Source organism: Ambystoma mexicanum, chromosome 10 (genome assembly GCF_040938575.1).
Source record: "Ambystoma mexicanum isolate Mex_15411 chromosome 10, UKY_AmexF1_1, whole genome shotgun sequence".
Lineage (NCBI taxonomy): Eukaryota > Metazoa > Chordata > Amphibia > Caudata > Ambystomatidae > Ambystoma > Ambystoma mexicanum.
In genome coordinates this window covers 1,548,668,942-1,548,695,419 of record NC_090932.1, presented here as the reverse complement: position 1 = coordinate 1,548,695,419, position 26,478 = coordinate 1,548,668,942, and positions in this window count along the sequence as shown.

The following is a 26,478-nucleotide window of genomic DNA, read 5'->3' as shown; positions in this document are numbered from 1 at the left end:
TGTCAGTCACACCCAAATTACCATTCCTATTCAGCTCAAGGACTCCATTATCTGCACTCAGAGCAACAGGCCAGGGTGCCACTCCCAGTTCCTTTTCACACCAGCCTGCCATTCTCTTAGCACAAGGCAGGGGGAAGTTTCTTTTGTTCAGGGAGAAGGTGTGGAATGTGTTTGAAGCATAGTGTGTGAAACTTTAACTCTTAAACCCAATGTCTGAAATTGTCTTGCCTTAAAATATAACTCACATGTTTCACAAATACATCAACCAATTTCTTACTTCAAGCCTTTTTTCGAATATAGTTTTGAATTGTATCCACCTCTTAGGCTTCTGATAGCAAGTCTTTCTTTGGCATAGTTTGAGTTCAATGTTCAACTTTACACAAGATTGGTTTTAAATCACCGGCTTCTGACAGAGGTGAGTAACGGGTATTACACCCATTTTTGACAGATTTCTTCCAGCAAGCAATCCTCAAAGTGGACTTTGTTCAGATAACATATACTTCTGTGGACATTATATTCATGTGGATTCTTGCAGTATAATGATGTGGAACACCCAACAAGGAGGTTGGATCTTTTTGGGTGGTTTCTTAGCCATCATTTTTGCAAATTTTTGACAATCAAGAAAACGGATTTCCAAACAGCTCTGTGTTTCTTTTTGGCATTCAGCATTGCTTTTTCAAGTGAGTTCAGGCTACTTTGTGTGTAGCCCAATGGTGGGTTTTGGCAGTGATGTCCTGTGCTCACTAAGATAGGCAAAAGTGGATGGCGGCCTATTTTTCAGATTTTTACTGCGCAATTTTGGGTGATTTTTAGTGAGCAGCATGCTTTCCAGTGGCCATTTCTGAGGTTTCTGCTGCCAGCAATGCACAGTAATGTTGCAGGACCTGGACCAGTGGGTTGAGACATCCCACAGTCCCAGCGCAGCTGCTCTTCAGAAACATTTCTGCCGTTATGGGGAGAAACACGGCTCTGCCCTATACCTCTGCACATCCCATGGTGGATATGACATCGGGCCAGTTGAAGTGCTGTGCCCTGTGACCTTAGTTTCACCCTTTTTCCCTAGCACGCTCATGCTGAAGGACCTCGGACCCAAAGGGTACTCACTATACGCTAAGTGTGCTAGGTTAGGAGGATGAGGAATCCATGTGAGAAACATCCATCAGAAAGAAGATTTCCAAAAAGGAAGCAACTTGTTCTTCTAATGTATTCCTTCCTTCTACCTGATTCCTCATCTTTACTAAACTCCCTTAGCAGTACATAGATCTGGAGGAGGTAGGAGAGCAAGCACACTGCCGTGTACCAGAAAACTCTGAAGGACAGCTTTAATAAAACAAGCATCCTGACCAGACAGAATCTAAGCAGTAGTGTTTAGCAAAGGTGTGCAAAGAAGCCCACTCAGTCACCTGGAAAATATACAGAATAGAGACTTCACGATGGAGAGTCCATAGTCTTCTGATGGAATCTGTATAGAGACCCTTACCAGTCAGATCATAGCATTCCGAGATGCAGAGGATGATCCTCTTCGGCAGGGTCTGTTTGGCCATGGCCCTGCCAGCACAGATACCAGCACGAACAACTAGTCATCTTTGCTGGCCTCGCTCATGCGAGAGTCTTCGTAGCCGAGGGACCGTAATGACACCAGCCGATGGAATCGTTCCTCTGCCTTGTAAGGTTGAGGTGGAGGAAAAAAGACAGGAAGATGGATATTTTGAGTGACATGAAAATCAGAGACAAAGTTCAGGCGGAGGAAGATCTCGCTCTCAGAATCACACGTTCCTTGGAGAAAACCAACTAGGGAGTCTTAACTGACAATGCCTGTAGCTCACTCACCCATCTAGCAGAAGTGGTGGTGACCAGGAAATGTATCTTAAGAGTGAGCAATCTTAATGAACAAGAATGGAGGGGCTCAACAAGAGCACCCATGAGAAACATTCACACTAAATTGTCTAATGATGGAACAGCAAACTGGTGTGGGGGAAACTAATTACAAGTAACTTTACTCCCAGCCCTCGTGAAGGCTCGCAACACAGGCACCCGCCCCCCCTCGCACTCCAAAACAGACTTAACGCCTATAACGCTGTGGTCCATGCGCTTGTAGTATAACCTGTTCATTTGATCCTCTGTTGCACCTCTTGATCGCATAAGTGTCACCAGCTAGTAGAAAACCGCTCTATGACTGATGTGTATGCTCCACTCCTTCTATATGACCTCCTTTGAACTAGCACCCTGCAGACCAGCAAACCAAACTGTGGCCAATGATCGTGCACGAACCATTTGTACTGCTATCCCATGCATATTACTTGCCACTTGTGGCACATGACACCGTGACAGACCAGTCCTACATGCAAGTAAACAATATGTGGTTTTAAGTAGTGTCATTCTAGCATGTTTCAGCCTACTATCTTGCACTAGTGACTCTGCACCTAGCATCTTCTTTGTCCCTTCCGACCGTTGCTGATAAGCAACACGCCTGCTAGCCCGTTTTTGCTCCCACCACTGCTGTCATTGTACTTACTGCCTCGATGTGTTCCATGTACCTGCCTACACCTGTCTAGCATATACCCCCAGCTGCTACCGCACGGCATTTATTTGTACTCTAATCTAGGCACTACCTCATTGTATCCTAGCCCAAGTGTGTACCAGATTCGCATTGCGCAGCCGTGCGTCCAGACCATGATCTCCTGGCTCACTCTCACTATGTTCCCTTTCTGCATCATACCGGACAATGTACACTGTACCAGCGATAGCTTCATAACCGTCAACAACGGCTTAGCCAATCTAGGTTGCCCTAGGCACTACCCGATCCCCTGCCCCACGCCCTTCTTACCCTCCCAGCCGCCTTTTCCACCTAATCACCACTCTCACCTCACCTCCGTAGACAACCGGTCCCCTGCCAAAACCACCCCTAACAAAACTCCCAATCACAGTAAACTTAGTGTTCCATGTCTCTCGGTGCCCCCCGCATGAAAATCTCCAGAACCCCTACGTTCTACCAACCCTGACCTCTCTGCCCGCAACAACAGACTAGGCACTAGGCTGCCCCTTACAAACAGCATCCACCCTGCCAAACTCAATACCAAAGCCAAAAAGAAATTGAAGACCCCTAATGAGCCCGACTCACTCCCCCTAAAAGGAGCCTTACTCAATACCAGATCCCTGCCCGCTCACCCCACAGAAATTGCTGACACTATTCTAACATATGATCTTGACTTCCTTGCCCTAACGGAAACATGGCTACACAAGGCCTCAGGACCACACTTATCGTTAGCCATTCCTGCCAACTACTCCATCCTCAGAGCCGACAGACCCAATGGTAAAGGAGGAGGCGTAGCGTTCATCTCAAAATCGCCGCTAGGCTGTAGATTAGTATCCACCATTTCACTTAAATCCTGCGAGTTACTCACAATCAAGTTACAAACTTCCCCCACAAGTACGATCACACTACACCTTATATACAGACCCCCAGGCCCTCCAGGAACTTTTGAAGAAGACATTACAGTGCTCATCACTGAAAATTCCAAGCCACTAGCACAAACTATCATCCTCGGCGACTTCAATCTGGGGTATGACGACCCCAAAGACGCAACAGCCGCATCCTTAGCAAACGCCCTCACTGAGCACGGTTTCGCCCAACTTAGTATCTCACCGACCCACCAGAAAGGCAGAATTCTCGACTGGGTAGCAACTCTTAATTGCAACACCACCTGCAAGGCCCCCCAACCTCTTACATGGACAGATCACTACCTTATCCCACTCGAAATTCACACCAACGGGCCACGCCTAAGAAACGCCCCCTGGCTCCAGCCTCCCCAACCAGAAATAAGCATAACATTACCCCCAAAGCCTTACTATCTCTGGTCCTACCCACCCTTAATGCTCTACCGGACAAGGCTGACCTTAACCTACTAGTTGACACCTTCAACAATTCCATGGCTACCGCCATTGATACCATTGCCCCTTTGAAACTACGCAAAAGCAAACCAATTAACCACCTGAACTCGTGGTACACTCCCGAACTCAAACTACTCAGGAAAAAGAAAGCTAAACTAGAACTAATATGGAAAACCAACCCATCACCTGAAAACAAATCCAATCTCAAAAACATCTCCACGCTATACAAAAGCGAGATAATTCATACCAAAAAAGATGCCTATAACATCAGGATTGACTAGGCAGGCTCCTCCACCAAAGAATTATTTAAAATTCTAAAGGAGCCAGAAAACCCGAATACCCCTCCAGACAACTGCTCAAAAGATAAACCCTGGTGCACCAGCATCCAGAATGCCCTCAACAATAAAATCACAGGGCTCCAGACCAAAATTGAGAACAAACGTCAACAACTCCTCAGCAACAAAACCACCAACCCCAGTTTAAGCCCACCAACACCCAACAAAGCCAACATAGACTTCTCCTTTAAGAAAGTGACTATCCTGGAAGTCCAAAAAATCATTACTTCCCTAAAACCCTCTAATTGCAAAGGGGACAGCTGCCCTGCCCAAATAATAAAAGACGCTGCCAGAGACCTCTCCCCTTTTATCAGCAAGCTAATCAACCTCTCATTCGATAACAATTCTGTGCCCAACAACCTAAAACAATCCTGGGTACTCCCTCTCCTAAAAAAACAATCCCTAGACCCAGCCATACCAACTAATTATAGACCAATCACCACTGTCCCTTTTCTGTTAAAAATCTTGGACAGAGTCGCCTATATCCAGATTCAGGAGTACCTGGAATCTAACCAACTGCTAGGTATGCGTCAATCTGGCTTCAGACCTCAACATGGAACTGAAACCGCTCTGGTTGACCTCAAAATTCAGATTGATGAAATCAAAGACAAAGGCAATGCAGCAATCCTACTTCTCTTAGATCTCTCAGCGGCCTTCGATTTAGTCGACCACGAAATACTATGCAACCACCTATCTATCGCAGCCCACTTCTCCTCCTCTGCCTCTGCATGGATACAATCCTTCCTAGCAAATAGAACCATGCGAGTTTTCTCCACCACAGCTGCTGCTGACCCGATCCCCATCACCTGCGGAGTGCCACAAGGCTCCCGTGTCTCCCCCACCCTGTATAATATATTTACGAAGCCTCTATTTGACATATTGGACCATCTGGGTGTCACCTACACCAACTATGCAGATGACACCCAGATTCTCCTCACCATCCAGGCAACTACAATGCGGAAGTCATCCGGATCAACAAAATCTTCTCCATCATTCAGGCATGGATGGCCACCCACGGCCTCTGCCTGAATGATGAGAAGACGGAGCTTCTTCTGGTCGGCTCTCCCAATAACCTGTCCAAACTCAGTCCCAGCTACAAGAACATTATCATAGACGGTAACACCATCCCTATTGCTAAAAGTGTGAAAACCTTAAGCTTCCACCTTGATGCCAACACCAACCTCGTCAAACAAATCATCTCAACCGCCTCGGCCACTGCCTATACGGGTAAGCTAATCAGGGCTAGCAGACCCTTCCTATCCCCCGACAGCTGCCTCACTCTGGCCAGAGCACTCATTCAATCCAAACTAGACTATTGCAACAGCTTGTACCTTGGAGCCAACCAAACCGTAACTAACAAACTCCAGGTTCTCCAGAACAATGCTCTACGCGCAGCACTCAACATCCCAAGGCGTGAGCACATCTCCACAACCAGGAAAGCGTGCAAATGGCTCTCCATACAGCAAAAAATTGACCTCAAAACTATCTGCCTCACGTACAAGGCCTTAAACAATTTAGCTCCACCGTACCTCTCCAACAAATTCACCTTAAAACCTACATCTAAAACCACTAGATCTTCCAACTCCTTATGCCTGTTAGTGCCCAGATTTGCCTTAAAAAGAGCAGGAGGCACTAGCTTCACTGTGCTAGCCTCCCAACTTTGGAACACCATACCACTCATAATTAAAACCACGGAATCCTTCCCGATCTTTAGGAAACTTGTTATTGGCTGGTTACTGAACAATGAGTAGCATTTACCCCCACCTCTAATAAGCTAGCAGCCGCAACCATACTTGTATTATATGTAAATTGTTGTATGTAAACCCTTGCTTTGTAAATTATTGTACTTTGTAAATGTAATGTATATGTTATGCCTTTAACCGCCTTCTTAAGCGCCCTTCTACCCACGGGTCCGGAGCGCTCTACAAATAAATAAAACAAACAAACAAACAATCCCTGCAAAACATTGCATGACAGTGGGGATTGTGAAAAACTAGCCCATCCCTGGGGTCCTCTTGAAAACCAAAATTGCAGCAAGATATCCCTCCACAATGGCAATTTGCAGACCAAACTTACTCCTTTTACCTTAACCTTTAAGCAGTCAAGCATGAAGGTTCAGGCTGTTGAGCTGTGGATGTAGGATTCATCCCTCCGATTGGGAGAGGAGGTCTGCTCTCTGTGAAAGTCACCAAGGAGGGCAGATGGCCATGTCTAGCAACTCCGGGTACCACATTATGCAGGCTCAGTCCAGAGCAATCAAGATTTTTGTGGACCCGAGCAAGTGCAGCCTCCTGAGAATTGGCGGTAGACAGGGCTCAGCAGAACGCATAGAGCAGGGTGAAGTCCCACTCTACATTCAAGGTGCCTCCAGATTCCCTGGAGCAAAACCACCTGCACTTCCTGTTTACACTGGAAGTGAAGAAGTCCACTAGAGGACTTCCCCGGTGGGAGAACAGCTTCTCCAAACTTGCCCACAGAGCTCTCACTCGTTCGGGAGACCCAAGTCGGTCTGCTGTAGGCATCCGCAACCACATTCTCCCCGCTGGCCAGATGAGCTGCCCAGAGCCTAGAACCACAGCCACGCTGCTTCTTTGCAAAGAGGCAAGGTGCCCACACCACCACATTTGATGTAGTCTAGGGCACTTGTCCTGCCCCGTACTGAAGTGAGAAAGCTACCAGGGCCAGCTGGATCACTCAACTTCAGCAAATGTATTTTCTGCATTCCGATGGAGACCACAGGCCACTCACTGTCAGTTCTTGTAGGTGAGCGCCCCAGCCTTTCAGGGACACTACCGTCACTAGGGTTGGTTGGGGCCATATTTTCTGGAAGAACATCCCTTTCAGCAGGTTGATTCTTTGGGACCACCATTCCAGGTCTCTGGGGACTTTCCACTGAGACCTGAAGAAGATCTGTGGTGCATCCCTGAAACCAAGAGCACTGACAACTGAGAAGCCACTGTAGCGACCTCATGCATAACTGGGCCTCTGGCATCACAAGAATAGAGGAGGCCATAATACTCAGCAAGTACAGAAAAGCTAGGGCATGAACATGTTCCTGCAATTGGACGACATGCACCATATTTTTTATGTTCAGTACTCAATTCACGGGCGGGAAGGCTCTGCCCAGGGGAGTGTCCAAGACCGCCCTGATGAAGGGACTGGAACAGCAAAACCCGAGACTTGCTGAAGCTCTGGGAGAAGCCCAAACTGTGCAACAGGCTGCATGCCCAGTACAAATGTGCTGGTGCCTGGTCAGGGGAGCGTGTTCAGATGGGGAAGTCGTCCAGAAAACGAAAGACATGATGCTTCACTTCTGAGGCAAGCCACTACCACTACCAGCAGTTTGGTAAAAACCTTTGGTGCTGAAGAAAGGCTGAACGGCAGTAACTTTAATTGGTAGTGGCAGTTCAGATACTTTGTCCTCCTGTGGATGAGCACATGGAAGTAGGCACCCTGGAGATCCAAGGAGACCACCCTGCCGGTTTAGGGCCTGAAGAATATGGACTAGGGTGACCATCTTGAATTTATCTTTGCGTAATCGCAGCTTCAAGAGCCTCAGATGTCGGATTTGATGCAGACCCCGATCCTCCTCCAGAACCAGTAAATCAGTTGGATACCAGCCTTTGTCTTGTTCTAAGCGTGTTACTGGATCTATGGCCCTGTTTGCTAGAAGCAGACAGAGCACCAGAAGTAGGGGGTCAGGAGGCAGGATTTGGTAGATGGTATCATCGGTGAACGCCCTGTAATACCCAGGCCTCGGAAGGGGCAAGGCTCCATTCCTTGCCAAACTGGAAGAATCTGCCTTCCACAGGGAAGGGATGGTAGAAGTTTCCTTTAAAGGGGCTTTGCACCAAGGCAACTGATGGCAAAGAAGAGGTTGAAAGGATTCCCCTAGTGGCACCCCTTTCCTGACGCATGTTGGGGTGATGCTACACCCAGTTGTCTGAGGGAGCTTGACATCTGCTTCTGTGAGCATATGAGTAAAAGGGGCAAATAACCCTGCCCCTGCCAGTGAGGGTTGATTGGAGGAATTGGTGGGAATTAAACTGCACTTACTTGACTCACCCACTCATCGATGGTTGCACTTATATTCTTCTCCTCAGCACTTACCCTGAGTACTTCTCCATGAGCATCAAAGCACCTTATCCCTCACCCCTAACCTCTGCACTTGCACGTTCGGAACACTCACAAAGCATAATAGGGTTGTCTCCCCTTCCGTCTTTTCTCAATATTTATTTGTACTATTAATGCAATTATTTTTCCTTGCTGTAATTCATTGTCTACCTTCCCCTGTCCCCACCCTGTTTGCCCTGTGGGCGCTTTGAAACAGTTTTAACTCCTGCTAATTGTATAAGCGCCTAATAAGTGACCAATAAATACAATAAATTAAAGCCTTGTTGCCATCCTTCACCAAGGCTACAAAACCATCCCCCATGTCACCTGTAAGGATGTGTTATGCCGCCAGTAAGGAAAGATTTTCTTTTTGCAACCTTCCCTCGTTTCCTATGGAACCCCATTCTTTTATATCCTGCCGTGACTTTTTAAAGGGAAGTGAAGCCTTCAGTATTTGGATCCTCGCAGGCTGCGTATCTCCTGTTAACCATGCATTCCAGCGGCTCCCTGTGCCTGGACGCCTGCTTCTCCACGGCTCCAGTCGGTCTTTCCAAGGCAGACCGGATAGGGACAGCTCTACCTGCAGGAAAGTGTTTCCAGCAACGACTTCTCTCTCTGCTACGGTCTGCTTCCTGTCTCGCTGTTTCTCCAGGGAGGGCTTCTCTCCCTTTCCTGGTTTCCCTCTTCAGTTTTGAATGGCCTCTGCCTAATCAGATTTTGAGAGAAACTAGAGTGTTCCTTCAAGTTCTTGGAAGTGCTCCCTACGCTTCCTGACTACTTCTTCATCCCAGTACCAATCTTGGGGTCTTCCAGGGAGTCAATTGGTCTCTCCCTCTGCTCAGTACATATGGGATACTTGTCTCTTTGAGTAGTCCACACTCTTCCTCATCCCCGTACTTCCTATATTGGTGGTATGGCAAAAACATAGGAACACGAAAGAAAGTGGTGTAGGAAGGTGTCTTAGGGTTGGGTTGGCTACGGGGCTACATGTTCTCCCCAGGTCATCACTAATCCCATAGGGAGCTTCCCTCCCCATGAGATCCACCGACTGAGTGCCACCCTGACGGGGACCATCAAGTAGCGGCCTCACCTCCCAGGACTCAGGGGAAGGGGCTCCTCCTAAGGGAGGAGTGATGACATCCAGGAATTTGTCATACCAGCAATGTCTTCTTCAGGGCAGACAGATATTTAAACAGGACTAACTACAAAAACAGAAAGCATTTCGTAAAATTGGTAAGCGTCACTCAAAGTGTGCCTGTCCCCTCTGTACTTCATAGAATAACATTAGGAACAAGTCCCGTTGTCTCATATCTCAATTCCACTCACCTTTGGTCGCCGAACCTGGGTCGGGTTATCCTGCCCCTGGATCCGCCTTGGGTCTGGAAGAAGGGAGAACATGTCCCTTTATTCTGGTAAATTGTTGTACAAGTTCTAATTAGTTTGAAACTAAATTTGAAAACGAATTGCCATCACAAGCACATTGCATCCTTTGTAAAGAGAATACTTACCTGTGAGAAACATTGTGTTGGACAATGTGACCTTTGGACACAAGGTCCCAAGCATCTAAGGGTTTGGAATTATAAAGTTAGGATACTGTTGATTGGTTTAATGCATCTGCATTATTTATCTGCATTGTTTGGTTGAGTTATTTGATGAAGTATATTAATTGAACATACTGGTGATTGTATATATTTGTATTATAGAGTGTCATGTGATAGTACTACTGGCTAGTTTGATTTTCCAATGTGTTCTAAAGGCCTAAAACAAAGAACTGTATAACTGACTGTCTAAATTGAATTATTGTGTGCTATTCTGTGTGAACCCATTGAGGACCCATGACACCCCACCCAGGGTCGCCTGAGACTAAGCCTTGACTGCTCTACATTGCTATCTTGATTGGGGTTTGGCTAATTTGTCAGAGCTCCCTGTTCACCATAACTATGGTGTCCTCCTAAAATCTGTCCACCAGGCCAGATTCTAGAAGTCCATCAACACTGCCTCTGAAATAACGGCCCCAAGTCCAAGTGAAAATTTGGCTAGGGAGCAGAGGGCATTGATACATCTCAGCCAAAGGCTTGCTGAGCCAATAAATGTTCTTCTTCAGTCATCCAACCTCTTGCTCTCCCTATCCAGGGGCAAACTGGGAAAAGATGTTTTCAGGTTCGCCATTGGCGGCCTGGATAACTAAGCTTTGAGGTGATGCGTGGGTGAACAAACAACAACCACAAGCGGCCCGAGGGAACTGACCCACAACAGGTTCTTAAACCTTTACTAGCAAACAACAAAACGTGTGTGGGCGACAGCCCTGTTTGAGGGGGAGATTCGTCTTCCACAACTGGCAAGATAAATAAGTCAGTCTTATCTCTATATTATCAAAAATTACATCTTTTATTTATTACCACATAGTGTTAAAAATAAGCATTTGTCTTTTCTAGCTTCGTACAATTCAGTTATTGAAAATTGACGGTGCAAAAACAGAGTTTGTTGATGAAAAAGTGCAAATCTAGATCTTCCACTGATCGCAAAGTGTCTCGTGCACACTCAACTCAATGAAAGGTGACTGTGTAGATTAGTTACACTAGTTAAATACAAGACATCGCAGGATTCTGAGCTACATGAGGTTTTGAACGCCTTCCTTGTGACTCAACACAATTGTTCACTATGATAGACTTTGAAACATCAGTCTCCAACAACAAACGAACATAACAGCACACGAGTCTGCTAAGCTGATATCTCAAAAAGGTTTGGGGTAGCAGGCTTACCATTCTAGACAAGTTAGTTTTCACAATTGCTGATAGTGTACACCGAGGACGTTATTGTGGAATGAAGAACTCCACCCGAATTGAAAACGCCAAATATTTCTCCACACGCTGTCGTTTTGAAATTGCTAAGTGAATCAGAACACATAACAGACTGTCTTAGTCATCCTTGTTCTACCTCCCGTATTTTACTAAGGTTGCTAGACCGAGTTTGTTTGATGCGTGGGTGGACAGTAACAGTGGTCCGAAGATGTTGCTCTGTGCTTTTTGGCTAGATCTGATGCAACATTTAGAACTGCGGCTGGCTTGTTGCACAGTTCAAGGAATGGTGCTTCTACTGCCTTGTTGAATGGAAGTAGGGTCTCTTTCTTCGGGTCCTTCTCTAGAATGTCAGTTGGCTTGGGTCGAGTGGGGGCCAATAACCCCTAGTTGTCAACAAAGAATTTAGCTATCAGATGCGAAAAGCCACTTGAGGCTTATCCGAAGTAGGGGCAAAGAGTATGTCAGTTCTGGCGAGGTGCCCAGACCAATTGTGTCCTGAAGAAAGATGTGAAGTGTCTCAGGGGCTTTGGTTTTCTTTTTGCTGAATAGCGGTCATCCGTCCACCGAAGCCACCCCCTGGCAGTAGAACACCGACCAGGTAGGTATCCCAGAAGACAGGGACCAACATCAGAGGGAAAACCCAAATGGGAAAAAAAACCTCAAGGCGATACAGGATGCAGGGCCCAACAGGCAAGAGTCCTGAAGCAAGGAGGACGAAAGACAGGAGGCAATGGAAGACTGGAGTTAAGGGCAGCAGGAAAGCAACAAGGGGCAGGTGCTGCAGGTGGGAAGGAGAACACTGGACAAGGCTTCAGGAAGAGGAGGCAGCATGAACAAGAAGAAAGGTTCAAGAGGAAAACAACAAGGGGGCACACAATACGGTGCATTTACCCCATTCTTTGGCAGTAATAAATACTGGCGTCTCTGTACGGGGAACCGGAAGAGGAAACGCCATCATGTGTGCAGCAATGCACAACGATCCGCGGCAACCAAGTGGATGCCACGGAGCGGCCAGGATTACCAGCAACCCAGGTGGCCCCAACGAGTCCTGTGAGAAACTAAAAAGGGTCTCATCAGCTAGTCCCCAAGGAACTGTCATCCAGGTGGCCGGGACACTGCCATCGCTTTAGGATCCAGTTCCTGGGGCTGGACAAGTGCAGGAGAATAACCTGGGTGAGGGATCTTTGAGGAGTGGGATGCCGGATGGTGAGACACGGTATCCCTTTCCCTGTTACACCTTTAGCCCATCCTACCAGGTAGGATATTTAGGAGTTCGACCCCCCCCCCTTTTACAACACAAACACTTTCTCACAGATAGCCCTCTATGAGAGAAAACGGACTAGCACCCAAGCCACAAACCCGACGTGTCCCAATACAATAGTCAGGCAAGGTCAGGCAATTACTGACCATCACACACACCTGACTTCCATTATACTTCCCCACACGGATAAAAGGTGGAGCACCAGAGCACACTTTGAGCAAGGTGAAGCAAACAAGGAAACAGCAGTTTCAAGATGGCAGTTTAACAAGAGGAGAAAAATGGCAAAACAGAAGGGGATTGCAAGGAGGGAAGTTCCCTTGACCTTTTCAACAAGGAACCATTACTTTCAAGAAGCCTCGAGAATAGAAAGCATAAGACCAGGAAACCAGGCTGAGGAATCCTGCATTGTGTGTCGGAGGTACCCGGGGCCCTCCGTGTCGATAATCAAGACAGGGAGAATCGCCAGCTGCCGTGGTACTGTCCTTGGCTCTAACAACAAAGCTGTGCCAGTGAAATCAACATAGCCGGTGAGTTGGGGTGACCGATGAAAGACCAGTCTGTGTCGAAGCCAAGGTTGCAAGCGTCAACATTGCATGGCGAGCACTGGAAAGAACATTTTATGAAACTCGTGTGATAACCATCATGAGTGAAGTTGAACTACAGAAACTTTGAAACCATGATACGATACCTTTGACAGAGTGGTCCGGCACTGCATGTGTGCTCAATCGAAGGTCTCTGTAAGGTATCCAGCTGAGAGTTGATGAAAGTGAAAAAGTGGCAAAGGATTGTGAATCGTAGTGGTCCTGCAACGGGTCAAGCAAAATCCTGTGTACAATCGAAAGTATTCGATGTTGATACAGTAAAGAAAGTTTATAACAAAGCAGATAAAGTTGGTCCGAATCTAGCAGAGAGAGATCAATTTAAAAGTTTTGTGTTACAATAGATAAATTGGTCCGATCCCGGCAGAGGGAGATTGATTAAAGATTTTGTGTCAGCAGATCTGAGCCTGGCGGAGGGGGTTCCGGGGTGAACTGTGAATCACCCCAGAAATACAAAAACAAGAAAATACAGAGTATTGTGTTAAAGTGGATCTGAGCCCAGTGTAGGGGGATCAGAGGTGAATAGTAAATCACCTAAGAAAATCGTGAACTGTGAAATACAAAAGGGAAAGGAACTTCATTGTTTGTTGCATCAGGCCCTCTGGAAGAAGAGACTTTGAATGGCAAAGAGACTTTGGCACGGAAGGCCGTGATGTGGAAGTTTTGAACTGCACTCTAGTGCTAGAGAAGCCAGAGACAGAGTCTAGCAGAGAGAGATCAATTTAAAAGCTTTGGGTTAAAGCAAGTTTTGTGTTACAATAGATAAATTGGTCCGATCCCGGCAGAGGGAGATTGATTAAAGATTTTGTGTCAGCAGATCTGAGCCTGGCGGAGGGGGTTCCGGGGTGAACTGTGAATCACCCCAGAAATACAAAAACAAGAAAATACAGAGTATTGTGTTAAAGTGGATCTGAGCCCAGGGGAGGGGGATCAGAGGTGAATAGTAAATCACCTAAGAAAATCGTGAACTGTGAAATACAAAAGAGAAAGGAACATCATTGTTTGTTGCATCAGGCCTCTGGAAGAAGAGACTTTGAATGGCAAAGAGACTTTGGCACAGAAGGCCGTGATGTGGAAGTTTTGAACTGCACTCTAGTGCTAGAGAAGCCAGAGACTGTGCTAAGCTCGAGTGTGCCGCCTTGTACCGTGCTGAAAACACAGGGAAGGGAGGCCAAAGGCTTGAATATCTTGACATATCCTTTCTTTAACACTTACTTTTGCATAACATGGTTTCCCACACTATTTTATATTTAGAGGTAAGGATTGGCAATAGGTTATTTAGTATAGGCCCTTTTATTTTGACAAGACCACACTAGGACTTCGTTATTATTATTTGATGGTCATAGCTTTAGGATTGGATAGGTGTTTTCAAACCCAATCGAAGTTCAATAAACACTCTTGAACTGTGATCACTTGTGTCTGTTTTACTGTTGATACCATGCCTTCCTCACAGTCCTCAGGTGAGTTCTGACAGAAAATCAGTAGCAAGATCTAGCAAATCACCTTCCTCTCCATAGAATTACTTTGGCAGTCCCTAACTTCCCTGGGATGTAGGAATTCCAATCCAGAGGGAATGGGGGCCCCGTCCTCATCATAAATGTCCTGCATTTGGGACATGAATGCACACCTAGGGAGCAGAGCATACGCCCAAGGAACTTCGGCATCACCAGCGGTCAGCGCTGCTGAGGGTAATGTTGCGGTCTGAGGACAGACGTTCGAAGACAGAGGTGTGGCCGTCAGAAGGGTTTTTGTCCATCTTCAATGCAGCCGAATCCCATGGCATATGGTCACGTAATTTCTCTGTATCTCTGCCGGCATATCCCAGCGCAGTGGACTCTGATGGTGCTGTAGCCATCCGAGCCAGAGCCTGGGCAAAGATCTGCATTTTATTTGTATTTAGAAATAGCGCTTCACACCAAAGCGATGTACAATAAAAAAAGAAAACAGTACACCAAATCAATATGGAGAAGCAGTCAGAATTAACACGAGGAAAGGAAGTGATCTTTAAGAGGAGACCTAAACAGTGAGTAGAAGAAAGGGAGCGCAGGGCCAAGGGGAGTGCATTCCAGTGGAGTGCGGCTAAGAGTTGAGAGAATATCTATCAGAGAAGAGGTTAAGAGTTTAGTAGAATTGAAAGAGGTGGACTCTACAGGAGCGGGAAAGATAGGAGATATGTGAGGAGAAGGAAAGGGAAGAGTCAAACTGAACCCCAAGAGTTCGATCAGTAGAAGAGATGGCCAAGAAAGAGGGAGGAAAAGAAAGTCAAGAGGAAGAGGGGGAAATAGTAGAGAAGAGAACAAATAGGACCTCGGTCTTAGAGGAATTGAGTACTAAGTAATGTTCAGCCATCCATGATTCAATGGCCAACAAGCAGGTGGAGATGTTAGCATGGATCTGACAAGAGAAAGAAGACAAAGATAGAAAGAATGGAGTGTCATTGACGTAAAAGTGGTGGGAAAGACCAAAAGAGGAAATAAAAGCAGCTAGGGGTTTAGTGTACAGTGAGAAAAGTAAGGGCTCAAGAACAGAGCCTTATGGGACCTGTGCGAAAGGGGAATGAAGGAGACAGTACCCCCCCAAGGAAACCGGATAGGTGCGATCGGCCAGATAAGATTTAATTGGTATGCAGTATGCAGTCTTTATATCGAATATTATTTTTATAAAGAATGAATTTATAGCGAATATTTTATAACGAAAATGTTTATAGGGAACGCATTTAGGGGTGGGGTAAAGGGTAAAGGGGTGGGGTAAAGGGTTAAATATTTTTGGGAAAGATTTGGGGAGTGTTTTTAGGGGTGGGAAACAGGCTTTGGGCGGGAACCCCCCAAAAAACAAAAGAAAGTGCATTCGCTATAAAAACTGTCATTATAAAATATTCAATATATGTTCATTCTTTATAAAATATTTCGGTATAAAGACATGTAACTGATTTAAACCAATAAAGCACAGAACCAGAAAAGCCCAAAGAGGACAGAGAAGACACAAGAGTGTAAGGGGAGAGGGCTCAAGGAGGGCAGCCAGAGTGAGTGAGGAAAAGCGGGAGCAGGGGTCCCAATGAGAAGGATCTCAGTCTTACTAGCATTAAGGCAGAGACTGTTAGAGGCGCACTATGTGTGAATAGCGGATAGACAGTCAGATGAGCGAGGAGGAGGCTGAGTGTAGTCTGAAAGAGAGCCGCGTGTCATCCTTAACACTGAAAGTTAGAGGAAAAGGTAGTGATCACGACCAAAGGGGACAGATCGACATTGAAGAGCCAGGGTGAGAGGATAGAGGCATGGGGAAAACCACAAGAGGAGAGAGAGGTGGTGGAGAGAAAAGACTAAGATGAACATGCAAGGGTGAGTCCAAGAGGAAGGAGGTCAGCCACGCCAGGGCCTGATCCGTGATGCCAAGGGTCTCGCTGAGACGATTCATCAGAATGGCGTGGGTGACTGTCAAATGCAGAGGAAAGGTCTGGAGAATGAGGCCAGAGGGGGAGCTGGGGTCGAGGTTAGAGAGCAGGTCTTCACGGGTGTTCAGGAGAGCAGTTTCCATGCCTCTGGCTTCTCTAAAGCCAGACTGATGGTCATGGAGACAACCAACAGATTCAGTGTGGAGGGTTAGCTGGGAGATAGCCAACTTCTCCATGAGTTTGCCCAGGAAAAGGGCGATGGAAATCAGGCAATAGTTTGCCGAAAAAGAGGGGTCGGCAGATGGCTTTTATTTAGTAGAGGGTGCACAAAGGAGTGCTTCAGAAGAGAGGTGAAGGAACAAGTGGCGAAGGCGTGATTACAGAAATCGGCCAAGGCTGAAGCGAGGGAGAATGTTGTCTTTAATGGTTCTGGAGGAGCAACGGGTTCACCTGCTTGTTTGAGACTTTCATAGACTGAACTTGTCTAGAAACATCAGGTGTTACAGGAGAGAGAGGCCAGAAGGAGGGGAGGCGGAGCGACCAAGGAGGGCCCGAGAGAGGAAGAGGGCGGGAGAGGAGAAGGGAGTGTGGACAGGATGTCCTGGGTTTTAGTGGTGAAATGAGAAGCCAGAGCTGTGCACAGGGCCGGGGTGGGTGTAGAACAGGTAGATACTGCAGTAGGCTAGGCCAGCGCCTTGCAGATTTTGAAAAGTTTGGCCGTGTTCTTAGAGGCCGCAGAGAGGCAGGATTGAATATGGCCCCACTTCTTAGAGAAGATCTAAAGTCTGTATTGCCTTTGGAGCAGGATGCAGGTCAGTTTCTCAGAGGGTGCGTCCAATGTCCCCCACTTCCGGTTAGCTACTCTGCACTTGCCTTTCAGAGCAGCCAGATCAGAGTCGTACCAAGAGTTACACTTGGTGTCAGGCTTCAGGCGGATCCTCATGACAGGGGCAATAATGTTCAGAGTGTTAGAGGTAGAAAGGTGAAGGTTTGAAAGATCTGTGTCACAGTGGGAGTCCGCCGTAGGTGGGGGAGAGAGAGTGGAGGAAAAGGCGGCCACTGACACTCGCTTCATAGGTCGAATGACTTCAAAGAACGGTGGCAGTGCTGGGTGGGGCTTTGCCAAGGGGACAGGGAGCTTCAAGTGAGAGGAAAGAAGGAAGTGGTCGGTTTGGGAGAGAGGAGTAGTAAGAGGATTAAAGAAAGCAATCTATGAAGAGAGGAGAACATCCAAGGTGGGTCCGGCTGAGTGTGTCGGGCCAGAGGGTAGAATGGAGAGGAATAGGTTGCGGAAGAGCCAGAGGAAGGGTCTGGGGAGTCCAGGTGGATGTTGAGATCCCCAAGGATGAGGAGGTAGAGGAAAGGAGCGAGGAGGGGAGGTCAGCCCATTCAGAGAGGAAGAGGGTGCCCTGTAGATGGTGTCCAAGGTCAGAGTGAGTCCGGGAGAAATAGAGAGCCAGAAGACCAGGCATTCAAAGGAGGAATAGGTCTGAGTGGGGATGATCAGGACCACTCCACCTCTGGGCCTGTTGGGCCTGTGCTAGAAGAGGAGTGTGTCAAAACTCATGACAGAGTGTCATGATGCCTACCCCCGGGCATTCGGACCAGGCCCATCAGTCCCGGGAGCAGGTATCCAGATGCTTAGTAAAGGCCCAGCAGCCCCGGCTAGGGGCTATATGGGTACAGTCCTGGTGCCGTAGGCACCAGGCTCATAGAAGGGGTCAGTCCTGGCGCCATAGGCGCCAGGCTCATATGCTTACACTTACCTCATGCAGACCATGCTGCTAAGAATCCAAGCTAACGATAAGCCTGAAGGGAACTGCTTTACTTCAGGGACTATTTTCTTACTCGGGTGTGGTCTTGGGGGAACTTCTTACCTGGGACTACTTTGAAGGCTATTTAAACAATGCCCTAAGAGCAGCACACGCTTAGCGTTATTCTGCATCCAGCAGCGTAACGCTCACCATGCCTGCAAGTCAGCCTCCAGCCTTCTGCCACGCCCGCCTCGAGTCTGGAGCTCCTAGAAAGGAGGAGGAAAGATTAGAACAAGAACACTACTTCTATTTCTCACCCGATTCCGGATCCATTGCGCCTTCAAACAAGGAAAGAGACGTTAATTCTATGCGCGTCGCATCGCCCGCTGTAGCGCCGCGCTATTCTCACCAGCCTTCGCAGCACCTCTACGATCCGCCGCAGTCTCCATCACACCTTTGCCGAACTCCGGCACTTAAGGGGGACAAAAGAACAGCAAGGTGAGCTGAGAGAATAAACAAAGGCAATCTCTGTTACCACCATAGACTTACCTGATTTTACTGCCGGAGGCATTTTTCATCTCCACGGTCCGGCGCAGTCTCCATCTCATCTTCGCCGAACTCGGGCACCTAAGGGGAACAAATGAACAGCAAGGTGAGCCGAGAGAATAAACAAAGACAATCTGTTTACCACCATAGACTTACCTGATTTTACCGCCGGAGGCATTATTCATCAAGACGTCATAATTTCTCACGCCGCACCTGTAAAAGGAAGGAAAGCAACAGATTAAACACAGGTATCATTTACCGGACAGTGTTGGGTAATATAGACTCTTAAGACTCTTACCTGAACGCTACCAGCTGCCACGAGGCAATCTTCTCTTGGGTCAAGCTGCAAGATAAAAGGAATCGGACAAGAGTGAATATCAGACATTTTTGAGCTCTTACGAACTATATACTTACGGTTCCTCGCCAGGGACCTCATAGTCAATATTGGTCTGGAACTCTCCCAACTCCTTCGGACCAGTGAAGTAACTGGTTATCTACGCACCCGTGCATTCCACGCAGGATGGAGAGCTTATCTTTTATAAACATAAGGTGAGACTATGAAAGGAGATATCGGAGGTGATTAGTGGGACGAACAGTGGGGTGTTATCACTCAAATCCATGGGTGGCTAATTCCCTTTCTCCACTTTCAGGAAAATACTTCAACGGATCAAGCAGACGAAATTAGGCGGGCCAGTCCAATCTGTCATCTCTGCACTATGCGTCACATTGATGGAGACCGCAGCTGTCCAGTTCCGATCAACGCCCCTGTGGGAGCCAGGTGAGCGTAACACAGAGCTGGCCTTGAACCATGTCTCCGTAAGAGCGGGAACATCCAGGTCCAGGAGTTCAAGGAGGTGGCAGATGTCACAGGAGTTTTTGACAGCAGAGCAAGAGTTGAGAGTAGCTAGGAGAGGAGCAGATTACCACTTTTGAAAAATATCCGGGAAGGGGTACAAGAGAGGAGTACCCATCGGAAGTGGCAGAGGAGTCAGAGAGGTGGAATGAGGCAGAGGAGCCAGCGAGGAGGTAGATGGCAAGGAAGCCAGAGGGGTGGAGGCTGGAGGTGGCAAGTGGGCCGAGGGGAGGTGGCTGCCAAGAGAGCCAGAGATGCAGTAGATGGCAGCGAAGCCAGATAGGTGGAGGACGTAGGTGGCTGAGGGGCCCGAGAGGTAGGAGATGGAAAAGGAGTCAGAGAGGCCAAAGAGGGAGGTGGCAGAGTAGCCAAAGAAGTGGTAGAAGGAGTAACAGGAGAAGGAAGGAAGTTAATGAGGCAAGGGAGGTGCCTATCAAATAGAAGGAGATTGGGCTGAGGGCCCTGGACCATGACTGTGCCATTTAGATGAACATTAATTACTTTCGATGACAGGCAGGAGGCCAGGAGGACCTCCCACCTGGTGCCACCATTAATGGGAGAAGAGGAAGCAGAAGTGAGACCATAAGAAGGTAGGGAGAAGAGGAAGTAGAAGTGAGACCATAAGAAGGGTCCATAGGTCAGGAGAAGGGACGACAAATAGGATGTCGTAAGAGTCTGCCTGGAGGAGACACTGCTATAGGTGTCAGTGACGGGACGGCCAGGATTGGAGACCAGGATATCTTTTTGAGCTTTTACATTCCAGTCTTAGTAGGAGGAGTAGGATAACTGCACAGAGCTACGCCACACAAGGTGCACAGGAGGGGAATAGGGAAGGGGGGACAGAAGAACAGGCAACAGCAGAACGGAGATGAGTAAACACAGGCCGAAAACAAGCAGTGAGTGGAGAAAGCAGTGGGAACCAACTAGGCTCAGCTCAGCCTATAGAGGAAAAAGGCCTAGAGGACACCAGTAATAACCAACAGAGTGAGAGGGAACCTAGAGAAGAAGAGAAATGCCTAGTGGACACAACAGTAAGCCGTGTGCAAGCACACACAGGAACACTCACTCAGAGGAAAAAAATGCTAAACAATGCAGGTGAATTGCACAGAAACAGTGATAGAGGCCAAAACATTCCCCTTGAAGGAAACGTTTGGAACTACCAGGTCCCAAAGAAACAGGACCTTCAGGGCTCCAGCTCCCAGGACACATGTTTTGAACTATAAAACCTTGAGTGGATTGCAGAATGCCTACCAGGGATTCAGAGAGAGAGATACACTATGGGGAAACACTAGTACCTTCAGAGAGACCCATTAGTCAACAGGTGTGGATCCTTGAAGAGAAAAGCCTAACTCATTCCAACCCATCCAGCAGCAGTCCTTATGTTGGAGAACTCCCTTATCCCTCCCCTGCAGCTGCTTCATTTAAAGAGAAATGCTTCCTTACCCCTGTCAAAAGTGGTACCTTACTAGAGAATTTCTTGTATCTTATGGTGGTCTTTTTAACACTAGTAACCCACAAAAAGAACTTTTTTGAAGGGAAGGGGGAACAGCTAAGAGTCAAGGAAGGGGGTCAGCAGCAGACAAACACCAGCTCCTGCACTGGAAACAAACTGAAAGAAATGCAAAATAATGGCAAGCATTTTAAAGGCTGCCTTCCCTGGGATTGCATTAGGAAACCAATTAATAAATATGAAAGCTTGCATCAGTCTATAGGGAGGATGGTGAGGGCTTTAAAACTGAGGCTAAGATCCACAGACATAGTCTTTGGGCCTGGGAGCTAAAGAGATGAGTTTGTTGAAGAGGGGTGTGCTCCAGTGAGCAAGAGGTGAGCCACTAGAAACCCAGAAGAACAAGTTACTTACCCAGTGGTAACGTTCCTTTGACTGGATGTTCCTTCCACGTATTCCTCATCTTTGATATATTCAAGTCTGCCTGCAGCTTTCTTCAGACATTTTTGTTCATAGGGCTGAGCTTTGTTGAGTCATGGCGTTTGCCGGCCTATGTAGTGTCTCCTGATAAAGAGTCTATGCAGTAATATCTACTGAAAGTATGAAGGGACCACCATGTTGCTGCTCTGCAGATGTCCTGCACTGGCACTCTCTTTCTAGAGCAGAGGAAGCAGCCACTGCTCTAGTGGAAAGCTCCCTCAAACCTTTGGGTGAATCTTTTCCTGCCAAAGAGTAGCATTCTGTTATACACATGACAATCAATCTGGTAATTGTTTTGTGACCGCTAAACCTAATCTGTGTCCAGCATATCCAACGAAAAGCTGGTCATCCTGCCGAACATTTGCGGTCCATGAATGTTAATAACTTAGTAACCTTTTAGGGTCCAGACAATGGAGCCTCTCCTTTTTTAAAGGGCGAGGAGGAGTATAAAAGGTTGGCAATACTATATGTTGTGAAAGGTGGAGCTCCAGCACTACTTTCGGAAAAAAGGAAGATCGAAATCTTCAAACTACTTTGTCCCTCAAAAAGGACTTGAAAGGCGGTTTGGGAGACAGGGCTTGTAGCTCACTTACCCTGCGGGCAGACGCGATAGCTACTAAAAAGGCCATCTTTATTGTATGCATCCTCAATGGACACAGATGTAAAGGATTGAATGGAGCTCCCATAAGACATTTCAATACCAAGTTCAAGTCCCATGTTGGCACAATAAAGCGAGTAGGCAGGAACAAATGTATTAGACCCTTAAGAAATTGTATTACAATCGGCACGTTAGAGTACGATCCCTCATCTCTTAAAAATGTATGGTTCCACCAGGTAGCCCTTCACGTGACCACTTGTAACCCAGAATGGGCCAAGTGGAGCAAGAAAGACAGAACAGTGGAAAGTTTACATGTGAAAGGATCATATTCCTTTTCCCTGCACGAGCTGCAAAATGTACTCCAGTGGCAGCAATATAGGTATTTAGTTGCTGGTCTTCTAGCCAAAAGTAAAACCTCCATCATGTCTTCCGAAAGGTCCCAATCCTTGTATCTCACCATTTCAGAGACCAGGTGTGAAGGTTGAGAGTCTGGATTTTTGGGTGAAGAATGCAATCTCCCTCCTGCGAGAGTAGATCCTCTCTTTGGGGGAAGACGAATTGGAGGACAGATATGATATGATATGGTATTTATAACGCACCTATACACAAGTGTTTCAAAGCGTGACGAGGCGGGGGGGGGGAACAAGGGGAGACACACAACGATCCTACTAGGCCAGGTGTCAGTGCAAGGGTAGAGGGGAAGGGAAAAGTGCAAGGGGGAAGGGAGACGGGAAAGTGCAGTACAGGGTTAGTAGAACAACAAGATAAATACTAAGGGCCAGCTGGTGGCAAGTGCAAGGTAAGTGCAGACAAGTGCTGGGAAGGGGGGCTATAGGGATACAGAGACAGTCCCGCAGTGCAGGGGTTGCCAGGGAGGCAGGGGAGAGTGGCTGGGACAAGGACCGAGATCGGTAAGTGGCCCAGTTGCAGATTCAGTGCAGTTTCAGTAATTTTAGCAGGGGAGAGGGGGAGAGAAAGCAGAGGCAAAGAGGAAGGTTTTGAGGTGCTTCCGGAACCGGAGATGGTTCTCCTCAAGTTTCAGGGAGGCCGGAAGGCTGTTCCAGAGGGAGGCCCCTGCTGAGGAGAGAGATCTGCCCCAAACTCATTGCTTGGAGAAGCGGCTGACCCTGAGGGAGTTGGAGGCGGATGAGCGAAGAGCTCGAGAAGGAAGATATTTAGTAAGAGGGAGTTGAAGGTATTTTGGCCCAAGGCCCCAGAAGGCCTTGCGGACAATGCAGAGGGTTTTGGATTTAATCCTCGCAGCCATTGGGAGCCAGTGTAGTGATTGCAGTCCTGGAGAGATACGGTCCCTGGGCTTGAGGCCAAGGACAAGTCTCGCAGTCCTGTTCTGGATGAGTTGCAAAGGGCCGAGAGTAGAGGCAGGCAGATTTAGATAAAGGCCGTTACAGTAGTCCAGCTTCGAGAGAACCAGGGCTCTAGAGACAGTGAGCTTCTTGGCGAAGGAGAGGAAAGGAAGGATACCTCTGAGGAGGTGTAGCTGGTAATGAGACTTCTTAGAGACGTCAGAAATGTGAAGAGAGAAAGAGTGTGGAGTCGAAGATGACCCCAAGGTTTTTTGCCTTGCAGGTAGGAGCAGGAAGAGGGCCAAGAGAGGCCTGCCAGAGAGCTGTAGGGAAAGAGGGAGTGGGTGTGCCGATGAGTAGGATCTCAGTCTTACTGGCATTCAGGCAGAGATCATTTGTGGCACACCATTCCTGGACAGCAGAAAGACCGTCAGAGATGAAGGAAGGAGAAGAGGAGGCCGAGGGTAGCCTGAAAATGAGCTGGGTATCATCTGCATAGCACTGAAAGTTGGGGCAGAGAGCGGCGATGCGGTGGGCAAGGAGTGCCAGGTATTGGTTGAACAGCCAGGGAGAGAGGTTAGATCCCTGGGGGACACCACAGGTAGAGAAAAAGATGTCAGAGAGGAAGGACCCTAGTTGGACCTGGGAGGGTCGATTGGAGAGGAAAGAGGTCAGCCACGCCAGAGCCTGACCAGTGATACCCACATTATCATGGAGATGGTTGAACAGGATGGTATGGTTGACAGTATCAAAGGCAGAAGAGAGATCGAGCAGAATGAGAACACACAGAGTGTTAGAATCAAGGTTCGAGAGCAGGTCCTCACGGATGTTCAGGAGAGCGGTTTCCGTGCTTCTGGCAGCTCTGAAGCCCGACTGATGGTCATGAAGACTACCAACAGATTCGGCATGGAGATTAAGCTGGGAGATGGCCAGTTTCTCCAGGACCTTGCCCAGGAAGGGAGTGATAGAGATTGGGCGATAGTTAGCCAGGCAGGAGGGGTCGGAAGAGGGTTTCTTAAGAAGGGGGTGCACAAGGGAGTGCTTGAGGGGGGGATGGGAAGACTCCAGAGGTGAAGGAGTGATTGCAGAAGTCAGCCAGGGCAGGAGCCAAGGAGTTGATGTGGTCCTTGATAGTTTTGGAGGAACAGGGGTGGACCTGTTTTGACAAGACTTTCATAGATCGGGCTTGTCTTGGAACCTCATCGGCAGAAAAAAGGGGAAAGGCAGAGAAGGAGGGAGGAGGGGTGGCTGCAGAGGGGCCAGAGGAAGAGGAGGGAATAGAGGGGGGGGAGGTGATAGGAGGAGAGCGAGGACAGGATGTCCTGAGTTTTTTAAATGAAGTGAGAGGCCAGTGCCGTGCAGAGGGCCTGGGAGGGGACAGGAGAAGTAGAGACAGCAGGAGGGTTGGCCAGCTCCTTGCAGATTTTAAAGAGTTCGGCCGAATTGTTAGATGCTGCAGAGATGCGGGTTTGGATAAGGGCTCTCTCTTTGGTGAGAACGGAGAGCCGGTATTGCCTTTAGAGCAGGCGGCAGGCCAGTTTGTCAGAGGATGAACATGAAGCACGCCATTTCCTCTCTGCCCCCCTGCACTTGCGTTTAAGGGTGACGAGATTCGAGTCATTCCAGGAGTTACATTTGGCTTTGGGCTTCAAGCGGATTCTCATGACAGGGGCAAGGATATCAAGAGTATCAGATATAGCAGAGTGGAGCGTGGAGAGGGCTGTTTCAGGGTGGGAGTCAGCCGAAGGGGGAGGGGGAGCGAGAAGGTGGCAGCAAAAGCCTCAACTGACACGCGCTTCATGGGTCGGTTGACCAAGAAGGAGGGTGGCAGTGATGAGGGTGGCTTTGCCTGTTGGGTAGGGAAGATGAGGTGGGAGGATAGGAGAAAGTGATCACTCCAGGAGAGAGGAGTGGAGAGAGGGACAGAGAGGGGAAGGTCAGAAGAGATCAGGGAAGCAAGAGTGTGCCCTTCAGAATGAGTCGGCTCAGATGGGAGAATAGAGAGAGAGGGAGTTGCAGAGGTCGCGAAAGAGTCCCGAGGGGGGACAGGAGGCATCCAGGTGGATGTTGAAGTCTCCAAGAAAGAGGAGTTGAGTGGTTGAGGACAGGAGTGAGGAGGAGAGGTCCGCCCACTCGGAGAGGAAGGAGGAAATTTGACCAGGTGGCCGATAGATAGTAGCCACGGTAAGGGAATGGCCTAGGGGAGAGAGCGAGAGTCGGCAGACAAGGCATTCAAAAGAGGAGTAAGTCTGCGTAGGAGTGACAGTGGCAGGAATCCACTCAGGGAAGATAAGGGCCATCCCCCCAGTGCGGTTGGGTCTGGGCACAGAGAGGATCTTGTAACCGTCGGGTAGGAGTGTGTCAAAGCTGGTGACAGAGCTGGCCGTGAACCATGTCTCAGTGAGACCGAGGACGTCAAGGTCAAGTTCCTCAAGGAGGCGACAGATGTCAGAGGAATGTTTGACTGCAGAGCGAGAGTTAAGAGTGGCAATGTGGAGAAGGTTGCCATCCTTGAAGGACTTCCGGGAGGGATACAGATCAGAGGTACGCCCTGCGGAGGTGAAGAGGGAGCACAAGAGGGGGCAGGGAGGGAGGGTGGAGCCAAGGTAGCCGAGGATAGAGGAGGGGGGAGAGCAGGAGAGGAAAGGAAGTTGATGAGGCACGAGAAGCGTCTATCAAAGAGGTTCGCCTGAGGGCCTTGGACCAAGACGGTCCCATTTGCGTAGACATTAATGATGGCCTTAGAGGAGTTGAAGGAGGCCAAGAGGACATCCCAGTGGGTGCCACCATTAATGGGATAAGAGGAGAAAGGAGAGAGCACAGAGACCATATGAAGGGTCCATAGGTCAGGGGAAGGCATGAAAAAGAGGATGTCAGTGAGAGTTTCCTTTGAGGAGGCACTGGTGTAGGTGTCAGTGATAGGGAGGCCTGGGTTGGAGACCAGGATGTCCTTTTTAAACTTCTTCCTACCAGATTTAGTCAGGCGAGCAGGATAGTCGATAGAGAAGCAATTAGAGAAGATAGGCGAAATAGAGAGCACCATGGAATAGGAGGGTGGGGGGGAGACAGACAAGAGCAAGCGGACAGGGAGTGAGTGGCAAGCCC